We start from the raw sequence: 23,211 nt of genomic DNA, 5'->3' as shown, positions 1-23,211 counted from the left end.
ATCTCGAGGCCAATAACCACGAAGGCAATCGGCCTTAAGGTCAGTAGTGTAGAAAATAGAATGTTAGGGTCATTAATGCAGGATGAAAGTGGGATGCTGTCAAAAATAAGATTGTGCAATCCTCCTGTGATATTGTTTGTCTACAGGAAACCAAAAAGGAGTCTTTTGATAGATAGTTTTTGAAAAATATCTGCCCAAGTAATTTTGACTCTTTTGAGTTTATTCCTTCTAATGGGGCTTCAGGTGGCATTCTAGTGGCTTGGAAGGGATCCTTTTTTTTCTGGAAACAGAATGTTCAGTAATGAGTTTAGCTTGACCATGGAATTCATTTCTCTACATAATGATGCAAACTGGGTCCTAACATGTGTTTATGGTCCCTGCACAGCTGATGGTAAGGGATTGTTCCTCAACTGGTTAAAAGAAGTCCAAATGCCTGACAATGTGGACTGGCTCATACTTGGAGACTTCAACCTGATCAGAAATCAGGAAAACAAAAACAAGCCAGGAGGAAACATAGCAGAAATGTTATTGTTCAATGAAGTTATTAGTCTTTTAGGACTAAATGAAATACCTCTACAGGGTAGAAGATTTACTTGGTCAAATATGCAACCATCCCCTTTACTGGAAAAGTTAGACTGGGTCCTTACTTCAGGTAGCTGGACTCTTGCCTATCCTAATACTTCGGCAAAGGCTCTGGACATGACACCCTGATACCACACCCCTTGTGTAGTGTCTATTTCCACCTCCATCCCAAAAAGCAAAGTTTTCAGGTTTGAAAATTTTAGGTTGCTCAGTGATCAGTTTTCTGGGATTCTTGCTGACTGCTGGTCTACCCCAAACCACCCCACTGACACGGCCAAATCCATAACAGCTAAGTTCAAATCTTTGACAAAAAACTGAAAGAATGGCAGGCAGCCAAGACAGGGCTGAAAACTCTTATTGCAAACACCAACATAGTCTTGCAATTTATTGAAGTTCTAGGACATTCCAGAGATTTAAGTATTGAGTGGAACTTTAAAGAATGTCTGAAGGATCATTTGCTTTCTCTTCTTGAGTAGCAGATTTTGTGGGAGGATTTCAAACTCAGGCTTGGCACTTCAGACTTCAATGAAATTGTTGTTGATCCAAGTCTGTTTACTCAGAGAATCGATAACCTAGATTCCCTAGAAGAACCCTTTGAACAAGAGATTGACAAAATCATAAAAGCCTTGCCAAATGACAAGTCCCAGATCCAGATGGATTCAATAATGATTTTTTGAATAAATATTGGCCAACCATCAAACAAGACTTCTATGATTTATGCAGTGCTTTCTTTGAAATTTCAGTCTGCCTTAGAAGCATTAACTCTTCATACATCACACTCATCCCAAAGACTGATGGTGCAAGAGCTGTTACAGATTTTAAGCCTAGTTCACTGCTAAATTCTTCAAGTGAATCGCTTCGAATGTAGAGGACCTTAGACGGCTTCCAGTAAATGACATCCCGGATTTCAGGGGTTGGTCGAACAGTTTTAATACTAGACGTGTTGGGAATATTCTAGTAGAACGTAAGATGTGTTCGGCCTGGTCAAATTTACAATGCTCGGGCTTTCTTGCGTGTGCTGTAAAATTTGAATAGCTATGTGGCTCCTCCGTTAGGCATTACATCGACGCGAGACTTGATCGGATGAATTCCGTTATGCATGTTTACCATACTACAAATAAAAAGAGAACCAGAAAGAAACCTGCAGGCAAAACCAACCAACAGGGTCGTTTTGCTGTTGAATTTTACTGCGAACGAGAAAGTCCGACCGTTGTATATTTGATCTTGTAGGAGTCCTACAGCACCAACTACGACAACAGCGAGGAGGACGATCCGGAGTACTGGCGAGTCGGCGAATCGCAAGAGCGCTAGCCAGGAGGAATGATTTAATTTTTTTTCACTTCTCTAGAAACTCAAAGCACCTTAGAATTCATGACTACTTTTTTTTAGGGTGGGAAATCCATGGGGATATTATTTGAATAACCCATTTAGTTTTTTGGAGGGTTTTCCATCCCTGGGCACGTCTTCCACTTGCTTCCTAATTATAGGTCTTAGTTCAAACAGCTGCAGATGCAGTTACACACAAAAAAAAATCGCCAGTTGCAGCGCAATAAGCTGCAGCGAGCAGGTTTATTTTTTTCTTTTTTTAGTAATTTTTAGATGTCAAATACATGGATATTTTAATTGTTTATTATCATCCTCTCTTAGTTTTATGTTTATTTATATTATGAAAAAACCAAAAAGGCAACAACTAAGGCCGCCCGAAATTCCGGTCTCTATTGAGCAGACGGGGCGGTCTGTCCGCCTAAAAATTTAATTTCGCACCGCGCCGAGCAGTCCCGCCAACACGCACCGAAAATTAAATGTCTCTCTTTTGCCCTCCGCGCGGAAAATAGTTTTCCCACACCATCGATTTTAGACAAGGGCATTTGTGGTAATATGATGGCCACATAAAAGCGCAAAGAGTCACCGTCTCCACCTCCATCTCCATTCTCCAGCCGCATCGTCTCTCCTCTAGCTCTGAATCCTAGTCCCATGGCCTCCCTTTTCACTCTCCAGCTGCCCCATCTACCACCACGCTCTGGACCCTAGGCACCATCGGAACAGCAGCTCGACTTCCTCTCCACTCTCCAGCCGCACCCTCTCTCATACATTTCCGAACCCTTGCCAGAGCAGGATCCCCTTCGATTCATCGACAGCAGGTCGATCAGCTGATGGCGGAAGGACTGCCTCGACGACGGTACAAGCCAGATCCAGATCTCCTACCTAGCTTGGCACCTATCATGACCGACCGGATCTGATCCCTAGCCGGACCTAGATCTAGTACCCCTTCGTCAACACTGGCCGCACTAGCTCTGCGACAGCGATGATAAGATGACGGTGCCGATGACAAAGCAAAGCCAGGGAACACGGAAGAAGAGGTACCCAAATTCCTTTTTATGATGTGTGCTCTACTATAGTGGTTGAACCAAGGATATATAGATAGCGATGGGGTTACATATTTTCTATAGTTGAGTGTAGCTGACATGTGCTTTATTGGATTAATGACTTCCGTATAAGTTGTAGTTACTAGTTAGGCGCTTATTTGCATACTCTTGCTCTACTGTGTTGATATTTCGTAGAAGCTTTAGTTAATAAATGCCTTTGTAATCTAGATGAACAGCCACTAACTGCTTATGAACGAGCATGGGATGCACAAATCGCAAGAAATCATAGAAAGATAGAAAAACTTGGAATACGACGTTTGGGCCCAAAACCTGTGTCTCCAAAGACAAAAAAAAGTCAAGCACAAAGGGTAGACACGGTAAGATTTGGAATATATCCCTAAACCAGGGGAGGTAGTTGAAGGATTTAATGATACAGATGAAACAGATTTAGATTTAGAAGATGAGTCAATGCCCCTATCAATTGATGAGGTGCTTATTCTATCTTGTATTTAGTTTGGAGGGGAAGGGGTTGCAAGGGGGTAGGTAGCCATGCAATACTTTACTGTTTGGATATCAATGGAATTTGCACATGCATACTGCTTAAGTTTGTATCTCCAATTTTAGTGTCTGGGTCGAAGAAGCCATAGAGGAGGCTCTACCAGCAGAACAAAAGGCAACGCTGTCATGAGTCCTGGGCGAAGGCTCTCCAAGCGAGTGAGGTCAACACCACCAGAAGCGGTTGCTCATGGATTTTGTACTCGGAGGTCTTCCGCTAGCAAAAGGGTGGAGGTAGCAGCAGTAGGTGAACATAATTCTCCATCACGACCGACACCCGGACCCAGGCATCAATTCCAACTTTATCAATTGACTAGAGACATTGGTCGGGATAGCACCCTACCTAGCCCTGAGAGAGACTTCTCGTGGCCAGATGATGATAGCCCTACTGAAGAGGAGCCCTCTCAACAAACTTATGTCTCCCCCACCCGCAAAATGATGAAAGTTGCCTAGGTTGGTATTACCTTATAGATGTGTATCAATCAATTTGCACTAGCTATTTGATATTCATGTAACTTTTCTAACAATCTAAATGTATGAAAACTGTGTAGTACCATTGTCAGGAAGAGCGAGAAAGCCGAGGCCTCAAACTCGTGGAATTATGCTTGACAAAATGATCAAATCACTAGGAGGAGCGAGGATGCGCTCTCTGTTGTCGAGGGGAACAGAAGGCCACACGATCCAGTGCAAGCTACCAAGTTTGCCTTAGAGGCAGGTGTAGTAGTCAGAAAGGAAGTACCAATTTTGACGCATTGGAAAGAATACAAGGGGGAGAAGTCTGACGCCATCTATTGCACAAGATTTGTGAAAAGGCTAAATGTATGTATGGGTATCCCCTCTTGACATCCAACTCTGCTTTGAGTAACTTTAACGGATTTACTTTTCCTTCACACTACTATGTGCAAGGAAGGCTGCGTGTTAACGGTGCTCACTCACCAACAAAAAAAGCTTGCCAGAATGTAATACAGTATGTGGTACAGTAGGAACGCTACAGGTTGAAGAAAACATACTTCAATGGCGTCTGTAACACCCCAGGTATTTGCCACCAGTTAAGCAATGGGTTTGAGCTAAAACATGGTATATTAAGTGATGATGAAGATGTCAAGGTCAACCTATGGAATTGAGCCCTGACCTAAACTTGGATATTGCACCCTTGCTTTACATATAGGCCCTTTTCAAGATATATGCTTGGGTGGTGTGATTGGGATATCTTCATGTGTCTCACATCAATACCCATCTATATTGGACACTCAAAAAGTTTCATGCAGTTTGGAATCAAAAAGTCACATGAAATGATAACTTATATCCCTGTTAGAATGATTTTACTAAGTGCTTGAATTGCACTATTAAGTGAATGAGAACATGAGATGTCAACCAAACCTTGCAACCTTGCCAAAATGACTCTAGATGAACTCTACAACAAAAGTCATGAAAGGTTCATGTTGGGCAAATGCCAAGAAAATGCTCCAATGGATCAAAAAGGATAATTTAAGCTTCATCGTGATCCTACTTTGGTCAAAGTAGAACAGTAGGTTCTATACCATTTTTGAGGTTGGACCTTAAATGAAAGTTGTAGTACATATCATGTAGAACAAACTTTGTTTTTGGACCAAGAGCTAGATCAACTTGGAAATGAGTCAAACAGAGGCTCGAAGTTGGAACCTGCTGCTGATTTCAACACTTAGAATTATTCTAAGTCTGGAGTTTCGCTAAGCAACGACGTTGGCATTCCGCGTTCTCCAAATTTTGTTAAGCAACTTGATTTGGTACAAAAACAAAAGTTGGAGTTTACACCTTGGTGAAGAGCATACAAAAAGTTGGATTCAGTTTGAAGAAGTTTTGACCACCGAAAGCGAGTTTCCGTGACTACCGTCAAGGTGTTGACACTGCTGTTTTGACATACATTTATTTTCTAATATGTTTTGCTAATGGCTGAACCCCCTTAATGAAAAACGTAGAGCTTCGTGCGGGCTTCGATCTTCGTATTCGGCCCAGGTCCTGATTCGGCCTGGAAATAGCCCAAAATCGCGTCCCACGCTGATCCCGTCGTCGCCCGCCAACTGTTCGCGAAAACGCCCCAACGGACGACACGCGCCCTGTACGTGGCCGCCATGCGCCTCCGCCGCTGCCGCGCGTCCCACCTTTGGCCACGCGCCCTGCGCCCTGCTGCCGATGAGGAGGGGCACCAGCACGCCCTCTCCATCCCCCTCTCCACTCCCTGCTCGCTCCCTCTCGCTCTCCAGAGCCTGCGCGCGAGTGCCAGAGCGCGGCCACCATGGGCGCCGCCGCTGAGCTTGCCGCCGTCGCGTCCTCGCTGCCTCCGAGCTTCCCCGCGTGCGCCACCATCTCCGCCTCGCATCTCCTTCTCCCTCGCGTGCGCTTGTCGCCACTGAATTCCGCCGGAGAGCAGCAGCCGCCGGCGCCGTCACCTGGACGCCGTGACCTCACGTGGCTGGGCCGCCACGAGCCCTCTCCCGGCCGCCTCCAACCACCAGTGGGTGCGCAAGGGCCTCCTGGTGCTCCCCCGCCCCTCAGCCGCCGCCGACGTACCTTCTCCGGCCGCAACAGCAAGCTCCGGCCATCCTCTGCTCTGTTTTTTTCCGACCAGGGACCTCGCGCAGCAATTCGACTAAAGGGAGGGGTGTAACTGCAATGTCATAGACTTAGGTGAATAGTGCCATAAGGACTGGTTTGTAATTATTTTGCAGGAACTTTGGAAATTCATAGTAAATCGTAGAAAATTCATAAAATAGTAAATGAGGACTTTTTGGAATCCTTGTGAAATTGTCTATGCAGTGGATCTATAATATAGCATGTTTTAGTTTAAATATTTTGCGGTAAAAATAGATTTGTGCAGTAAGGTTGTAATGCTAGTTGAATTTGTTATTTTTCATAACTGTAGATCTAGGGCTCCAAATGAAGTGAAATTTTTGTGGCATGCTACTCATGTGATAGTTGATGTGTGGTAAAAATTTAATGAGTATTGGATGAAGTATGAGTGAGTTATTGGTTTATCTTGCTCTCACATGAATTCTTGCTTTAGCAACTTGTCTTTTTCATAGAGGTTGCTATACATATCCAAATGAAGTGAAATTTGTATAGTAGACTATTGAGAGGATATGTGAGCCACTGTAATTTTTGTAGAAGTTATTGTGCACTTTTGGTATATGTTCATTAAGTCACCTTGTTATCTAAAATAAATTAAGAAATGCATTAAAAGAATTTATTTGGTCATGGACACTAGGTTTTCTGGTGTTCTTTAGTCATGTGTGAAATGTTGGTAAAGTTGGTTTTGCCCAATTATGTGTTTGCAACATAAATTAATATTTATTTTCTTGCAAATGTGGTTTTTGGACAGATCTGGGAACTTAGCAAAGTTCTTCATGATAATGTGCTTTGTTGTGAAACTTGTTTATACAAAAGTTGTAGATAATTCATGTATCTAGCTTCTATTAAAATTTGGTGTCATTTGGCCAAGTAGTTTAAGAGTTACAGCTGTTTAAAGTTGGGTTTCAGAAATGGCTGTTTTCTGTCAATTGTGGACCAGTTTCTATAAATGGATAAATTTGACTTAGTTAACTTGAGAATCATGCTAAGATGATTAAAGATAAATTGTAGAAAATTTCATAAGCTTTCCATAATGTCTTCTTGCAAGTCATTTGGATTTGTGTAACTCCAGTTATAGCTAAATCTTGTAGCTACTGTTTGCATGTCCAGAAATTGGCAGATTCTAATTATAGTGCTTGCTTGTATATTGTTAAGTGTGACGTATGCCTTGAATGATGACTGAGTTAGAGCACTTGAGATCTGGGGAAACTTGTGTCATGATTGGTGTTGTCGTCTTCTTTGCCATCTTAGCATGATAGATTGTGTGATGTTTAAGTTAAGCATCGCAAAGTACTTAAGTGTGTTAGTGTAAACTATGCTTGTCTTGTTTGCTATTTTGTGATGTGTCTCATGGTACTATTCTTCATATTTATGCACTTGCATATTGCATCTCATCTAGGTACGCTAGATGAACCACGTGAAGGACGTGATGTTGGAGCCAAACCCGAAGACAGTGTTTGATGGATCTATCCCGAAGATGGAAGGACTAAGCGAATGCTAGAATCGGAGATGTTACCAGGATGGTGCAAGCTAACTGAACTAACTTGTGGCGGATCCCAGGCAAGCCCCGGAGCATTATAAGTCTCCTAATTATAAAAGCAATTCTTTCTATATACGAGTTATATATTGTTGCATTAAGTTGTAGGAGTTGATTGAAACCGTTGATGCATTTATTACTATCCTTGCCTACCTTATTACCTTTTTACCCTGTTAGGTTAGGATCGAATAACTGCTTAGCCTTGCTTAGACCGGTAGCGATCGGAGATATCCGGTCACCTACATTATAGGTGGTTACTGGAAGAATTTAGCTATGGAAAGAATAATATCCTGGAATTAACCATGTGTGATGGATAATTGGAGACCGGACGGAAAAAGTTGGAGGCAACCAGACAGGGTTCTGGGGTGCTGTTAGTTTCCGTCTGTGTCGATTAAGGACCGACCGTTGTTGGGCCTCGAGTCATGTTGAACGCATGCCTTACATTTAGCTGGCCGGATAAAGTACCTTCCGACCGCGAAGCTGGGAGATTTTTCGGGCCGAGTAGATTGCCCGCAGCGCACTGTGCCGGAGCAGGTGTGGTAGGACACGGGGGCGAGATGATAAGACCAAAGTGCAGTCGGTCGGCCCCCGAGCACATGTGGTTCCTGGCAAACTCGAGATTCCTGGAAAGTTGACTCGGTGATCAATATCTCACTTTAGCGGGTGAGTGAGGTTTGTGTAAGGAATAAATCACCAGCTGGTTAGGAATCGATTCGAATCGCCATCGCTCCTAGATAGTGAGCACTTGACTCGAGTTACTGCATCATAGTAATTATTATGGAACAATGATGGTTATCTGGATAGTATGGGATATGCTAAATCTAAATTGGTAACTGGATGTTATTGGTTAATCAAGTGATTGCTATAGTACAGGTGCTTACCTAGATGGATAGGTCATAATAAAGATGATGCAAAGTACTTAAAATGGTTTCTTCATGATAGCTTATGCTTTTCGCAAACAAGTCAGCTAGCCCACTAAAGAAAGCCATGCATAATCCTTGGTGTCGCTTTATTTTGGTTTAAGACGGGTAAGTCTGGCTGAGTACATTCGAGTACTCAGGGTTTATCCCACCTTGTTGCAGGTGATGTTCTCGACCTGTTGATGATGGTGGCTAACCGCCGGTGGGCTCGGTGATTCTATACTTACTTCTCATCTATATGCTTTTGTCGGATGATGTCACTATGCTAGCAATATATTTGGAACTTATATTAATATAATCATTTGAAAGCTATGTTGTTTTCACTAAGCGGTTTTGAAACCCAAACTTGTACTATTATTTGTTAACCCCTTTGTAATATTATTTCCGCTGCAACCCGATGTATGTGATGTGTATTTGCTTAATCACGCGATCTTGGTTGTGATGTTGATTTACCGAGGTCTTTCGGGACACTCGGCGAACTACCGGGTTTATATGAGTGAAAGTATGGGTGTGTCAACGTGTTAGCGGGGACAACCGTACTTGATCTTGTATAAATTGGGCGGTTCTGTCACAGCTGGTATCAGAGCGAGATTAAGCATAATACTGTCAGGTACATAGTTTTAAAAGCCAAGTTTTGGTTTTAAAAGGTCTATTTTAACTAAAACTTTAGCTACAGGCAAATTTGTCAAAACTTATTTGCAAAACTATGCTAGCGACATCCTCCTTTATGCCCAGTTAAGGACTATTAGGTGGCTATCTAAGTACTAACTTTGGGGGATGTACTTTATTGAAATTTTTACTTTCGTCGTCCATACGGCGTGCTATTGTATGGATGCCATTCGTTTGAATGGTAATGTATGGATCAATTGCCTCTACGCCCAGGTAAGTGTGAGTTGTGAGAGCATGACCGTCCAACTGTCGGTCTAAGGGAGAGTTAGCTGTGGCTACTGGAATATTTACATGTTACACACATGTATATATGAAGGTACTTAATTGCGGGTATATTTATCAGGTATCTATGGATATCAAAGTATATACATCTGAGGATGTATATATGGAGAGTATCTTAGTTTACTGTTTTCATTGTGCGCTTATTTATCTCTTGTTGGGATGGGCTGCAATGAATTTGCCTGCAGGTACGCTAACCACGAATGCGTAGATTGAATGTAGCTGACGACTAGCTATATATCGAGAGAGTACGTGTTATGCCACCAACATAGAACGTGATTGCCACCTTAGGCTGGCAATTTCGTGAGGACGAATAGGACGAGCATGCATCATGATTGTGCTTGTGCATAAATATGCTTCCCTTCCTTTGTTCTGAGTACTAAGTAACTTGTGATCGATGTATTGCACTATCTTCCTTGTGTGGAGTTAAACAAGAATGCCTTGTTCCATGTTGCTTGAATAGGAAGTGCTTGAGAAAAGTGTGTGCTTAGCCTTGCTAGAAATAATTGTGGTTACATGCTTAACCTATAATGTCCTCTAGTTTAGCCAAGTGGTGGGTATGTATAATTGTTATCTAATTAGTGCCATAGTTATCACCCCTTTTGTCCTCGGTAAGCATACGAGTGTTGAGGAGCGCTATCCTAGAACCACGTCCAAGTTTTGGTAATCTCATGGTTGTCATTTTCAATTAAGTTCTCTCTTAGGAGCCTAAGCCTGTACACGTGGTTGCTAGCCATTGAACGTTGTGCTATGAAGACTTTTATCCATGCCTTTGCTTGATTTTTTCACCCAAGCTTAGCCCCCCTTATTTGCTCGCGTGTTTTGTGGTTGTCCCGCTCCTGTGTGGGAGGACCTTGCTCAAAAATCCTTGTTAGACCTCATTGCTCCTTCTTCTACTAATGATCTGGTGCAACGCTAATCGCTATCTACCCCGCTTTGGAACCTTTTTCCTCACAGATCATGTCGTTGCCTTATCAACTGAATCCTTAGTCAGTGCCTTGGCTCTGTCCCTTGAATCTTGTTTATTTTGTCTCCAACCTTCCCATGTCTCGGGATGTCTATCAGTCTTGGTCTCATGTTGCTACTCGACAAGACCAAATCTCATGTTAATCTTTATCTGGTAATCACTTGGGTGGACACAAGATGTATATGGAAATTCGGCAAGAAGTCCCCTGCTCAGTTGTCTTTGGCAATTAAGCTATGCTCTCTTGCGTTGTGTTTTGATTTTCGAATCCCCTGCTTGTTGACTCCTAACCTTGTGACTACCTTTGTTTGCTATCCCTCCTTCGCATAGTGCTTGCTCCTATGCAACCCAATTTGTGCCATGTGAGATTTCTTGTAGGTTATATGTTCAGTAATGGTGCCACGATTAGCGATCTATGGTGCCGCGACGAAACCGAGAGCCTCCTGTGGGCGCGCACACAAGGTGGTGTTGCTCGGCACGCGCTGGTATCGAGGTTTCTAGTCATGATCCATTGCAGAACTGCACCAATATGTTATTCTCACTTGAGCTCTTCCTTGGTTATCTCTCCTTATCATGTCAAGTGATATATATGTCGAACTAGATGCAATAGGACTCCCTCGTGAAGTCGTCCAATGGTTAACCTTTGAAGAGCAGGTCACTAATAGGAACCTAAACAGACTGCAAGAGAGTAGACAAGTGACTCAAACGAAGTTGGATTGACCCCAAACTTGGTGATCTCATTCCTTGCTTAGGACCCTTCAATGTCTTAAGTTGGTTTGAGTATTGGTTGAGTAAAACGTCGGATTTGAGAGATATCTTGTCAGGCTCGGTTGCTGTCATTTCAGAACACAACAGTTTTGGTAGATGAAATTGTTTGGATGGTCAACGGTGTCCGGTTGAGTTGATTTTTGGTGAGTAGTTAGAAGACCCATGGATCTACCCGCCCACCAAATTTTGTGCATATTGGAGCAGTAGTTTGTGAGACATGAATAGAAAACAAAAGGGTATAGAATCTACAATTTCGCGGTGACTGCGATCATCATTTGCATTAGACAGTGGTGTTTGTAATTCATGCCAAGGAATTACAACTTGTAGGTATATTGCTGATTAGACAACCCTCCATACCCTTGAGAAGACTAATTGCACCCCTATGTGCCTTGCTTTTGCCCTCTTAGATCAGCAATGCGTAAGCAGTCAAAGTGTTCTAGAAGTCAAAATTGTGCCCTTGCAATTCGAAAGCAATTGGAAAGGTGTCAGACCGTAGATTTTCATATTATGGTTTTTGAGATATTGATTGGCCTAAGAATGGAAGCCTCGAGGTCAAATATAGTTCAAGAAAGCTGGTTTTGCTACGATGCAAGTCAACCCAACTTGCTATGCAACTGCACCACGAAGGCAAATTGTACTCAACATGCTTGGTAGTGAACTAGTCCCTAGTTTTGTGATTACTTGCAACTTGTATTGCCCTCCAAGCCTCGCTAACATCCTTCTACGTCAGTGGTTCTCCAATGCTGACATGCCTTTGGTACCTTATATGTGTTTTTACCCAAGAGGTTGCATCAGATTCAACCCAGATCACTGTTGCAACTTGGATACGAAGGCTCCCTAAGGAATGATCATCGAGAACGTTGAGCCGACAGAGTCAGCTACTATGCTTACCACTCACTCAGCAGACTCAGACCATACAATATTATTATCAGAGAAAGAGAACTGCACACATGGAACCATTGCAACGAGTATCCTTCAGAAGATTATCATCTAGTGCAAAGTCCATAAGGTCTGTGCTATATCCACTTGGGAAGTAGATGCTGCAAGTATTTAGTCTACGTTTGTATCGCTCTTCGTACATCAAGGACGAAGTACGTAGGACATTGCTATCTTGGATTCCTCCCAAAGTAACAATATTTCATGAAGGCCAAAGAAGGAAATTCTTCAGACAACAGCTTACGACGAAGAGCAAGTATCAGAAAGTGTCATGACCAAATTAGCCTCTCTGATGCTCCGAAGTTAAGTAGCCTAACGCTATCACTGATGTTGGAAACTGGATGACATGTTTCTCTTCCCTTAAAAGTCTTTCGCATCGAATCTCGGGACGCGATTCCTTTAAGGGGGGAGGGCTGTAACACCCCAGGTATTTGCCACCAGTTAAGCAATGGGTTTGAGCTAAAACATGGTATATTAAGTGATGATGAAGATGTCAAGGTCAACCTATGGAATTGAGCCCTGACCTAAACTTGGATATTGCACCCTTGCTTTACATATAGGCCCTTTTCAAGATATATGCTTGAGTGGTGTGATTGGGATATCTTCATGTGTCTCACATCAATACCCATCTATATTGGACACTCAAAAAGTTTCATGCAGTTTGGAATCAAAAAGTCACATGAAATGATAACTTATATCCTTGTTGGAATGATTTTACTAAGTGCTTGAATTGCACTATTAAGTGAATGAGAACATGAGATGTCAACCAAACCTTGCAACCTTGCCAAAATGACTCTAGATGAACTCTACAACAAAAGTCATGAAAGGTTCATGTTGGGCAAATGCCAAGAAAATGCTCCAATGGATCAAAAAGGATAATTTAAGCTTCATCGTGATCCTACTTTGGTCAAAGTAGAATAGTAGGTTCTATACCATTTTTGAGGTTGGACCTTAAATGAAAGTTGTAGTACATATCATGTAGAACAAACTTTGTTTTTGGACCAAGAGCTAGATCAACTTGGAAATGAGTCAAACAGAGGCTCGAAGTTGGAACCTGCTGCTGATTTCAACACTTAGAATTATTCTAAGTCTGGAGTTTCGCTAAGCAACGACGTTGGCATTCCGCGTTCTCCAAATTTTGTTAAGCAACTTGATTTGGTACAAAAACAAAAGTTGGAGTTTACACCTTGGTGAAGAGCATACAAAAAGTTGGATTCAGTTTGAAGAAGTTTTGACCACCGAAAGCGAGTTTCCGTGACTACCGTCAAGGTGTTGACACTGCTGTTTTGACATACATTTATTTTCTAATATGTTTTGCTAATGGCTGAACCCCCTTAATGAAAAACGTAGAGCTTCGTGCGGGCTTCGATCTTCGTATTCGGCCCAGGTCCTGATTCGGCCTGGAAATAGCCCAAAATCGCGTCCCACGCTGATCCCGTCGTCGCCCGCCAACTGTTCGCGAAAATGCCCCAACGGACGACACGCGCCCTGTACGTGGCCGCCATGCGCCTCCGCCGCTGCCGCGCGTCCCACCTTTGGCCACGCGCCCTGCGCCCTGCTGCCGATGAGGAGGGGCACCAGCACGCCCTCTCCATCCCCCTCTCCACTCCCTGCTCGCTCCCTCTCGCTCTCCAGAGCCTGCGCGCGAGTGCCAGAGCGCGGCCACCATGGGCGCCGCCGCTGAGCTTGCCGCCGTCGCGTCCTCGCTGCCTCCGAGCTTCCCCGCGTGCGCCACCATCTCCGCCTCGCATCTCCTTCTCCCTCGCGTGCGCTTGTCGCCACTGAATTCCGCCGGAGAGTAGCAGCCGCCGGCGCCGTCACCTGGACGCCGTGACCTCACGTGGCTGGGCCGCCACGAGCCCTCTCCCGGCCGCCTCCAACCACCAGTGGGTGCGCAAGGGCCTCCTGGTGCTCCCCCGCCCCTCAGCCGCCGCCGACGTACCTTCTCCGGCCGCAACAGCAAGCTCCGGCCATCCTCTGCTCTGTTTTTTTCCGACCAGGGACCTCGCGCAGCAATTCGACTAAAGGGAGGGGTGTAACTGCAATGTCATAGACTCAGGTGAATAGTGCCATAAGGACTGGTTTGTAATTATTTTGCAGGAACTTTGGAAATTCATAGTAAATCGTAGAAAATTCGTAAAATAGTAAATGAGGACTTTTTGGAATCCTTGTGAAATTGTCTATGCAGTGGATCTATAATATAGCATGTTTTAGTTTAAATATTTTGCGGTAAAAATAGATTTGTGCAGTAAGGTTGTAATGCTAGTTGAATTTGTTATTTTTCATAACTGTAGATCTAGGGCTCCAAATGAAGTGAAATTTTTGTGGCATGCTACTCATGTGATAGTTGATGTGTGGTAAAAATTTAATGAGTATTGGATGAAGTATGAGTGAGTTATTGGTTTATCTTGCTCTCACATGAATTCTTGCTTTAGCAACTTGTCTTTTTCATAGAGGTTGCTATACATATCCAAATGAAGTGAAATTTGTATAGTAGACTATTGAGAGGATATGTGAGCCACTGTAATTTTTGTAGAAGTTATTGTGCACTTTTGGTATATGTTCATTAAGTCACCTTGTTATCTAAAATAAATTAAGAAATGCATTAAAAGAATTTATTTGGTCATGGACACTAGGTTTTCTGGTGTTCTTTAGTCATGTGTGAAATGTTGGTAAAGTTGGTTTTGCCCAATTATGTGTTTGCAACATAAATTAATATTTATTTTCTTGCAAATGTGGTTTTTGGACAGATCTGGGAACTTAGCAAAGTTCTTCATGATAATGTGCTTTGTTGTGAAACTTGTTTATACAAAAGTTGTAGATAATTCATGTATCTAGCTTCTATTAAAATTTGGTGTCATTTGGCCAAGTAGTTTAAGAGTTACAGCTGTTTAAAGTTGGGTTTCAGAAATGGCTGTTTTCTGTCAATTGTGGACCAGTTTCTATAAATGGATAAATTTGACTTAGTTAACTTGAGAATCATGCTAAGATGATTAAAGATAAATTGTAGAAAATTTCATAAGCTTTCCATAATGTCTTCTTGCAAGTCATTTGGATTTGTGTAACTCCAGTTATAGCTAAATCTTGTAGCTGCTGTTTGCATGTCCAGAAATTGGCAGATTCCAATTATAGTGCTTGCTTGTATATTGTTAAGTGTGACGTATGCCTTGAATGATGACTGAGTTAGAGCACTTGAGATCTGGGGAAACTTGTGTCATGATTGGTGTTGTCGTCTTCTTTGCCATCTTAGCATGATAGATTGTGTGATGTTTAAGTTAAGCATCGCAAAGTACTTAAGTGTGTTAGTGTAAACTATGCTTGTCTTGTTTGCTATTTTGTGATGTGTCTCATGGTACTATTCTTCATATTTATGCACTTGCATATTGCATCTCATCTAGGTACACTAGATGAACCACGTGAAGGACGTGATGTTGGAGCCAAACCCGAAGACAGTGTTTGATGGATCTATCCCGAAGATGGAAGGACTAAGCGAATGCTAGAATCAGAGATGTTACCAGGATGGTGCAAGCTAACTGAACTAACTTGTGGCGGATCCCAGGCAAGCCCCGGAGCATTATAAGTCTCCTAATTATAAAAGCAATTCTTTCTATATACGAGTTATATATTGTTGCATTAAGTTGTAGGAGTTGATTGAAACCGTTGATGCATTTATTACTATCCTTGCCTACCTTATTACCTTTTTACCCTGTTAGGTTAGGATCGAATAACTGCTTAGCCTTGCTTAGACCGGTAGCGATCGGAGATATCCGGTCACCTACATTATAGGTGGTTACTGGAAGAATTTAGCTATGGAAAGAATAATATCCTGGAATTAACCATGTGTGATGGATAATTGGAGACCGGACGGAAAAAGTTGGAGGCAACCAGACAGGGTTCTGGGGTGCTGTTAGTTTCCGTCTGTGTCGATTAAGGACCGACCGTTGTTGGGCCTCGAGTCATATTGAACGCATGCCTTACATTTAGCTGGCCGGATAAAGTACCTTCCGACCGCGAAGCTGGGAGATTTTTCGGGCCGAGTAGATTGCCCGCAGCGCACTGTGCCGGAGCAGGTGTGGTAGGACACGGGGGCGAGATGATAAGACCAAAGTGCAGTCGGTCGGCCCCCGAGCACATGTGGTTCCTGGCAAACTCGAGATTCCTGGAAAGTTGACTCGGTGATCAATATCTCACTTTAGCGGGTGAGTGAGGTTTGTGTAAGGAATAAATCACCAGCTGGTTAGGAATCGATTCGAATCGCCATCGCTCCTAGATAGTGAGCACTTGACTCGAGTTACTGCATCATAGTAATTATTATGGAACAATGATGGTTATCTGGATGGTATGGGATATGCTAAATCTAAATTGGTAACTGGATGTTATTGGTTAATCAAGTGATTGCTATAGTACAGGTGCTTACCTAGATGGATAGGTCATAATAAAGATGATGCAAAGTACTTAAAATGGTTTCTTCATGATAGCTTATGCTTTTCGCAAACAAGTCAGCTAGCCCACTAAAGAAAGCCATGCATAATCCTTGGTGTCGCTTTATTTTGGTTTAAGACGGGTAAGTCTGGCTGAGTACATTCGAGTACTCAGGGTTTATCCCACCTTGTTGCAGGTGATGTTCTCGACCTGTTGATGATGGTGGCTAACCGCCGGTGGGCTCGGTGATTCTATACTTACTTCTCATCTATATGCTTTTGTCGGATGATGTCACTATGCTAGCAATATATTTGGAACTTATATTAATATAATCATTTGAAAGCTATGTTGTTTTCACTAAGCGGTTTTGAAACCCAAACTTGTACTATTATTTGTTAACCCCTTTGTAATATTATTTCCGCTGCAACCCGATGTATGTGATGTGTATTTGCTTAATCACGCGATCTTGGTTGTGATGTTGATTTACCGAGGTCTTTCGGGACACTCGGCGAACTACCGGGTTTATATGAGTGAAAGTATGGGTGTGTCAACGTGTTAGCGGGGACAACCGTACTTGATCTTGTATAAATTGGGCGGTTCTGTCACATCGTCCCTGCTAATCAGATCCATATGACCTCTCCGGTCTCATCCATGAACGATGCACAGTGGTGTGAACTTGTTAAGATTTGGTCTAGTGCTAAGAACAAGGTGTATGAACTCATTGATTTCCTATCTAGTCTTGTTATGGTCTACTTGTGTTGTAGTCTAACACAAATGAAGCTATAGAAAATATCTGAGAAGAACAAGCGAAACCATGCAAAAGTGAAGTACCACCAGGCTACAGGATCTCACTCCTATGTTGTATAGATGCAAAAAATTGTAAGTAATGGTTGTGTTTTGTTGTTAGTCTTGCCTTTGTATAAATATAAACCGAAACTCATGTGCAATGTGAACAGAAGGAGAACAAGAGGAATGCAGCAGAACAACATCAAGGACTTGAAGAAGAAAATGGTCCACCTGATGAAGATGTTAATGCTGTGGAGGTCTTCAGGGACTTCCATACTAGTAGGAAAATGGCCTGAGCGATGCTGCAAGAGCAGCATTTGTAAGTATCTTCTTTTGCTTCCCTTGAAATCTACTGAAGCCATTGCCATAAAACAAGAAAACGTAGCAGGAGCCTAGTGTTATGGAAATCTACTAAAATCTACTGAAGCTTATGTAATATCTATCAGTAGTAGGCTGAGGAAGACCTATACATTACTTGTTATTAATCAATCTCTTAGGTTTTCAATTGAAGTCCTCTTACACTATCTGTAACCTAATGTTTTACTGGTTGAATTTCGCAGGAAGCTATGAAAACTATGCAAGTAGAACCTATTGCTGATAGGCAGCAACCAATTACTAGTGTTGATGTTGTTTGCAAGGTCCTCTACGTCCACCAGGGCAAGGCCCCATCCTAGGGAAGCGGCAACAATCTTTTTTTGAAGAATGCTAGTATCCAGACAAGCTCCACCAGAACAGAGACATCAACGAAGAGAATGCTTCGAGAACAGCTTGCTGGTAAACAGGAAAGTTCCGCTGCCCTCGTCGATCAAGTGGATGAATTGAAGAGGAAGACAGAAACGACTGAAAGGGAGCTTGAGAAATACAAGAAACGGCAACAGGAGGAGTACACCAATCTCCATGAGCTATGCACGCGCTTTAGCTCTTCTGGTAATTCTTAGTCTTCAACTCCTACGACTTGATGAAGTGAACATTTATGGTTTGATGTGTGGAGTCATGTGTCGGTTTGATGTGTGGACTCATATGCCGGTTTAATGTAGTGATACTCTGTCAGTGGTTCGCTGCTGACGTGTGAAATATAAACTGTTGTTATTTGATTGTCAGGCTAAATAGTTATATAGTCAGTCTGTGAAGTAGTGATGATCTCCAATTACTTCTATGACAAATTGATTGTACTCCACGTGGTAGAACCAGGACAGGCCACGTGATCAAATAAAAAATGCGACACGTGGACGAACCAGTGCATGACATGTGAATTGCCCAGGGCCTGACACGTGGGCTATTAAAAATCCGACACGTGGAAGGAAATCATCAAGCCACGTGGACGTATAAAAATACGACACATGGACGGACAACATAGTGACGCGTGGTCAAATAAGAAACGGAGACGTGGACCAATAAAAATACGACACGTGGTCCAATGAAGAAGTGACACGTGATCCAACGGTAACACGACATGTGTACTAGTAGAAAACTGACCTGTGGAACAATAGGGTAATGACACGTGGTCCAATCACTAATACAGAGATAGGCTTTACTCCCGATGGGGAACCCCCTCTAGTCCCGGTTCCCCACCCGGGAGTAAGCATCCGGGACTAAAGGGTCTACCTTTAGTCCCGGGTCAGAAACCGGGACTAAAGGGGACATTTAGTCCCGGTGCGTAACATCAACCGGGACTAAAGGTCCTCCCAGCTTTAAAAAAATAATGCCTCTCACCGTTGCGTCCCGTGAGATTCGAACCTAAGACCTCATGCATTGCCTCGCGCGTAGCTTACCACCCCACCTACACAACACATTTAACAATGGATGGGATGCTTCCCTTTTGAACTAACCCATCGGGGGACCTTTAGTCCCGGTGCGTAACACCAATCGGGACTAAAGGTCCTTTAGTCCAGGTTGGTGTTACCAACCGGGACTAAAGGTTTGAGGACTTTTAGCCGTTGGGCAGGAACCTTTAGTTCCGGTTGGAGACACCAACCGGGACTAAAGGTCTCTCTAGTCCCGGACGTAAAAAATGCCGGGACTAGAGCCCATTTTTACCTCGGATAAAAGGTCTATTTTCTACTAGTGAATAAGAACCTGAAACGTGCAAGAACCAGAGATGGCCATGTTGTGCAATAAGAAGGTGACACGTACCCGAATCATCTCCAATGCAACCGGCTACAGCATGTACACGTGGGTTATAGCATGTACACATGGAAAGCATCTCCAACGGAAGCGCCCAACAGCGTGGCAGCGCCCTGCCACGCATGCCAAAATAGTTCTATGACGATCTATTTTTCGTCACAGATCGAGACACTTCTATGACAATTTTGTCAGATTCGTCATAGATATGCAAGAGTGACGCGACTTCTATGACGAATCGGTTTTCGTCATAAATTCATCATAAAACTAAAATTATGACAAATTTGGCTCCTTCAGTGACGAAATCTATTCATGGATATTTCTAGTTTAGCTAATACAGAGTGAAGCAAAATCAAATAGAACAACTTTCTTCATGGATACGAAGTCTGGTTTAAGTAGTTGCCTAAAGCTGAGTTTTTTTTTGTTTCTTTCTTTGTATATTAAGAGCATGTTTGGCTTCTATAGGACCTCCTAAAATTCCTGTCACATCGAATGTTTGGACACATGCACGGAGTATTAAATATAGACTAATTACGAAACTAATTGCATAACTTGCGACTAATTTGTGAGATGAATCTTTTAAGCCTAATTAGTGCATGTTTTGACAACGTGGTGATACAGTAAACATGTGCTAATGACACATTAATTAGGCTTAAAAAAATTCGTCTCGCAAATTAGCCTCCATATATGTAATTGGTTTTGTAATTAATCTATATTTAATGTTCCTTATTAGTATCTAAACATTCGATGTGACTTAAATTTTAGGAGCGACTAAAGAACCAAACACCCCCTAAGTTTCTCCTCCGCCTCTCTCCCCCTCTCTCCTCCCTGTTGTACTCTGTAACATCTTTTTTTTATAGTTCTAATAAAGCACTGTATGGGCTTAGGCCCCTTCGGATCCTTAAAAAAACAACCTAATTTGATATTTGATGGCAAAATGTCGGCTGCAAAATAGCCGAAACTCGTCCTCAGCGGAGTCACCAATTGTGTTGCCATGAAAATTTGATCCACGTGACACCATGACAACTATCGTTCTTTTGCGACAGAGAGTGACTAGTTTTCATGACAAACTAGCAATGGGGTCCTCTCTTTTGTGGAGAGCCGACCGTTTTTCAGCACAAAACGGCAAAGATTACCTATCCCTAATGGAGATTAGGGTTCGGTACGTGCTACTCTCTCTTTTTTTTACAAAGATGTAGTACTATCCTAAGGTAATGCTGAAAAAATAATAGACTGATAATGTCGATTGGCTAGAGGAACAATCGGCCATGTACCCATGGATATTTATAGGGTATGTCTAGTCTTTGGCAAATAGGGCCAGACTTCCTTTACGCACGTAACCAGATCACATACGTTTGCGATATATGCCCGTGCAACGGGCGTTGCACGGGGCCAGGCAACGAGTTTTTACCCACGTATGCGGCGACAAACGTGGCTGTGGTTTAGACGAACATATTAAGAAATCTACAAATCTAATTACATTGAAGATATAAAGTATATTTCATGATGTTTATATCACTATATCACGTGTAGATATAGTTTATAGAAACCTATTGAAATTAGATCTAGTTTTTTTTAAATAATATACTTTTGTAAGTAATAAAAATATAAAAACACTTTTGTGTTGGGAACCATGGACTATGTTTATATTAATTTCAGGTATTTCCCATTTCCCTAGCCATATGTTGCTTTTCTGCCACGTGAACCAGGAACGGACTCGTACGCGAACAATGGACTCGTGTTACGTGCGGGCAGAAGGCCTGTCCGTTCGGCCCTGCTGCAAGGCGAGCGGGGGTGCAGACACGCGGCCAGCGGGGCAGTAGATATTATTTTTTTATTAATAGAATAATAATATAATAAAAAAGTGTAGAAGAGATAGATAGGATCTCTATTTGCTCGGCCATGCCAAAGCGTACAAGATTTTTCTTAGTCCAGACAACTTACTTTTTTTCCTTGACCGGACCAATTAAACAATTAATCTTTTCCTCGACCAGGCGAAACAAATAATCCTGCACATCAGGGACCAGGAAGAATACGATGGAAATTCTGTTCATATGCACGCTCGAGACTCCATCCATGAGTTACGTACAGAAATCCTCTCCATACACCTTGCACTAGTGGAGGCGGGCTCTTCGCCGAGTGCCTGTTGCACTCGGTAAAGGCAGTTTTGTACTCGGCAAAGTCTTTGCCGAGTGCAATACTTGGTAAAGAGTTTCCGTCGAATCCCCTTTCGGTAAAGGCTCCTTTGCCGAGTACTAAATTTTGGGCACTCGGCGAAGGCTTTGCCGAGTGTCGTGCGGGCACTCGGCAAAGATTTGACGCCGACGGCCGACGCCGTCTATTTTTTTTTTAAAAAAACTCTTTGCCGAGTGCCACAGCTCCGGCACTCGGCAAAGAAATCTGTTTTTTTTAAACCTCTTTGCCGAGTGCCACAGCACCGGCACTCGGCAAAGGGTGTTTTTTTTAATTTTCTTTGCCGAGTGCAATGACCATTGCACTCGAAAAGCGTGTTTTTTATTTTTTTTAAATTTTCTTTGCCGAGTGCAATGGTCATTGCACTCGGCAAAGCCACCTCTAAATTTCTTTTTTTTTGTTTTTTGCTTTTCCATTTAAACAACAATGCATATATATATAATAGAAACCACAATTCAACAGCCATAAATTACAAACCACATTTATATATTACAAACGACCAAATTTGTCCGAAATCCACAATTTATTACAAACCACAAGTTCATAGTTCACAAGTACGATACATAGAAACTACTCCGCAAGCGGCTCACGGCGACTGCGCCCCAGCGTGCGATCCCGGCGACGGTCCGGGTGCGGATGGCCCGATTTACGATGCCGGCGACCCTCCGACCTGGTTCGACGCCGCCCCCGATGTCCGCTGCACAAAAAAGAAGATATTGCATGCGAGTGACAAGATAAAAATATAAGGAGTTTAAAGAAAAGTTGAAAATTTCGGCAGCACCTCCCCTGCACGGGGACGTTTCCAAAACCTGCAAGAAAAACGTCGGCACGAAGGCCGACAACCACATTTTCGGCACGAAGGCCGACACATCAACTAACCCGGCACGAAGGCCCACACATCAACAAATCCGGCACGAAGGTCATCTCTAGGTTTGACACTAAGCATGAGCACAGAAAGTAAAACATACTCACCGGAGTAGACTGTGGTGGTGGCTGTGGTGCAAGCAGGTGTAGTGGGATCTGCCAACCTTGTTGCTCCCCAAGTTGTTGCACGAACCTGAGCAAACCTTCTTGCTGGGCCTCAACAGCTTGTAGCCTCTGACGCTCGGCCTCCCGCTCGGCCCGCTCAGACGCCCACTCAGCTTCCTAGGCCTCCTGTTGGGCCCAAAGTTGCTGCAGCTCGGCCTGCAACATTTGACCTCAATGTTTCAATATTGCAGAGCTAAGGAACATAAAAGTCAAAGAACGACGAATGAAACTGGAATACTTACCTGGAGTGCCGCCACCGTTGTCGGCCGTTGGCTTATGGGCACGCTAGAGCTCGTGCTCGCTGCTCAGAGGCGGTTCAGAGGAGGAGTAGAGCCTGTGTTGAGGACATCGTCGCCAAGCCAGAACCACCCATGCTTCTTGCCTTCCCCTACCCGCATCACGATCTTAGGATCAAGGCGCTCCTCGGTCCTCAGATCGTAGGCCGGCCCGTGGACTGACCTTGCCGCCTCCGTGTAA

The sequence above is a fragment of the Miscanthus floridulus genome, chromosome 16 (genome assembly GCF_019320115.1).
Source record: "Miscanthus floridulus cultivar M001 chromosome 16, ASM1932011v1, whole genome shotgun sequence".
Lineage (NCBI taxonomy): Eukaryota > Viridiplantae > Streptophyta > Magnoliopsida > Poales > Poaceae > Miscanthus > Miscanthus floridulus.
This window is presented reverse-complemented; position numbering follows the sequence as displayed.